The sequence below is a fragment of the Vicia villosa genome, unplaced genomic scaffold (assembly GCF_029867415.1).
Source record: "Vicia villosa cultivar HV-30 ecotype Madison, WI unplaced genomic scaffold, Vvil1.0 ctg.001375F_1_1_3, whole genome shotgun sequence".
In the NCBI taxonomy this organism is placed as follows: Eukaryota; Viridiplantae; Streptophyta; class Magnoliopsida; order Fabales; family Fabaceae; genus Vicia; species Vicia villosa.
The window spans coordinates 44,171-47,325 of NW_026705598.1; positions in this window are offsets into that span (position 1 = coordinate 44,171).

A 3,155-nucleotide genomic window follows, 5' to 3' on the forward strand; every position below is an offset into this window, starting at 1 on the left:
ACAAAATGGGTCTTCAGAAACAAGCTCAGTGAGAAAGGTGAAGTGGTAAGGAACAAAGCCAGACTGGTGGCTCAGGGTTATAGTCAGCAAGAAGGGATTGACTACACAGAAACCTTTGCACCAGTGGCCAGGTTAGAGTCTATTCGTCTATTAATTTCTTTTGCCACTCAACATAACATCATTCTTTATCAGATGGATGTTAAGAGTGCCTTCTTAAATGGTTATATAGATGAAGAAGTCTATGTCCATCAACCTCCTGGTTTTGAAGACTCTATGTCTCCTAATCATGTTTTTAAACTTAAGAAATCATTGTATGGATTGAAACAGGCTCCCAGAGCTTGGTATGAACGCTTAAGTTCTTTCCTTCTGAATAATGGTTTCACTAGAGGAAAAGTGGACACTACTCTTTTTTGTAAAACCTTTAAAAGGGATATTTTAATTTGTCAAATATATGTAGATGATATTATTTTTGGAACATCTAATGCTACACTTGGAAAGGAGTTTGCTGAGTCTATGCAGGCTGAGTTTGAAATGAGCATGATGGGAGAACTCAAGTATTTCCTCGGAATACAAATAAATCAGACATCAGAAGGAACGTATGTTCACCAAACCAAGTATGTGAAGGAACTTCTGAAGAAGTTTAATCTTCTAGACTGCAAAGAAGCCAAAACTCCTATGCATCCAACATGCATCCTAGGTAAGGATGATGTAAGTAAGAAGGTAGATCAGAAGTTATACAGAGGTATGATTGGATCTCTTCTATATTTGACTGCTTCTAGACCTGACATTCTGTTCAGTGTTTGTTTGTGTGCTAGATTCCAATCAGATCCTAGAGAATCTCATTTAACTGCTGTTAAGAGAATTCTAAGGTATCTGAAAGGTACTACAAATGTTGGCTTAGTTTACAGAAAATCTAAAGAATACAACTTAGTAGGATTCTGCGATGCTGACTATGCTGGAGACAGAATTGAAAGAAAAAGTACTTCAGGAAGTTGCCAATTTCTTGGAAGTCATTTGATCTCCTGGTACAGCAAGAAGCAAGCAACTATTGCTCTATCAACAACAGAAGCAGAATATGTCGCTGCTGCTGGTTGTAGTACACAGATGCTCTGGATGAAGAGTCAGTTAGAAGATTATCAGATATTTGAGAGTAACATTCCTATATTCTGTGATAATACTTCTGCTATATGTTTATCTAAGAATCCTATTCTTCATTCAAAAGCTAAACATATTGAGATTAAACATCATTTCATAAGGGACTATGTTCAGAAGGGTGTTATATCTTTAAACTTTGTTGATACAGACCATCAATGGGCTGATATCTTTACAAAACCCCTGGCTGAAGATAGGTTTAAGTTCATTCTGAAGAACATCAGTATGGATTTATGCCCAGAATGAGAAGATGAGAAGTTCTCATGTATGAGTATCTTCTGAAATGAAAATGGATTATTTTTTTATATATCAGAAGTTCTGATTGAAATCTTTTAGAAATTATGATTCGGTTATTACTAACGTTTCATTGTCTAAGTTGATTCAGAACCTCTTTTAAAGCAAAACAGCTGTTACATTTTTATCTCGGGATGGTAAACCTGTCGTTACTATTCATGGATAAACGTGCGTGCAGTTGAAGGGACGCCGACCATAGGTAACTGTGCTAATCACGTCTTTTGTCATTATTATCTCTCCTCATGTCACGTAACATTAAATGCTAGTCATCATTCGTTTCATTTTATTTCTTTTAAATACTCTTCAATCTCTTCTCTTTCCCTCTCATCTCTCTCCATCTCTTTGCATTCCTCATCAAGTTTTTCTCTCTCTCTCTTCCATATCAAACCCTACCTGTTCATTTTTCTGCAAACCCATCATGAACTCTTCATCAAGCCCAGGAAATAATGAAAATGATCAAAGCAACAAAAGAAAAGCTGTTGAAACATCACCTTCCAAACCCAAAAAGATCAAAATCACCTATGATCCTCTCAAGGTGAATCCTTTCGAAGCAATGTTGTCTGGAAACTATTCTAGACGTGTGTTTCATCCTCCTGGTGAAAGCCCTCCATCATCTCCATCTTCTTCCTCATCTTTCGACCTTCAAGACTCAGCTTCCTCTTCATCTAACCTTTCCTCTCCCTTAATCTCTTCTGAAGAAATCTCTTCATCTTCACCCGCTGAGAATGTTGTCTCTGGTAAAGATGGTGGAAGATCTGCATCAGGACCAAGTCTCCCTGATCCCTCGCCTGAAAGCCCAAGAAGCAGTCAATGAGGCGTTTCACTCCTTCATGGCATGCTGGCACAGACGTTGTCTTAGCTAGGGTCCTAGGATTTGGTCTTAGTAGTTTTATTTTCCTTGTTGCATCTGCTTGTTAAACATCTTCTTGTAATCCTTTTTTGATTATCAATGAAAAAGTTTCTTTGCTTTTACATTCCAGTGACTCTATTTGTCGTTTTATGCATCTAATTCTTTTGAAATATTGCTTTTTGATGTTATGACAAAAAGGGGGAGAAAGATAAATGATAAATGATTTGATTAAATCTATCAGTTGCTGGGTAAAGCTCCCACATATTCACTAACAAGAACTGCAAGTTCTATATGGCTTAAGTGTTTTGCAGGTATAAAGAAGTGAAGAGAATCTTCAAAGCAAACAAAGAAGCAAAACCATGGAAACTGAAGCAAGCTGAGTGCTGTCAAGCTTCAGGAATCAGAAGCACTGATAATAGAATTTGATCTATATTTGTCTATTTATTCTGACAAAATTCTATTTGCTCTGATACATATAATGTTATGGCTCTGATACATTATTTGCTCTGATACATTATTTCAGCCTATATGGCTCTGATTCATATAATGTGTTCAAACATACATTTTATGTTCTAACTCGTTCATGCTGACTTTTGTCGTTTAGTTTTTGTTCTGTAACATTTCAGGATGTAGAGATGCTCAGATGATGCTCTGGTACATTCAACAATGTTCTGATACAAATCTAGCATGAAGTGATGTTGGTAGAAATTCAAAGCTCTGAAGCTATCCGAGGGAAGCAGAAATCAGAGGCTGCGAATGTTCTAAAGATCCAGAAAACTCAAGTTCTGAAGCTGTCCTGAATGGAAGCAGAAATCAGAAGCTGTGAATGTTCAGAAGATCAAAGAAATTCAAGTTCTGA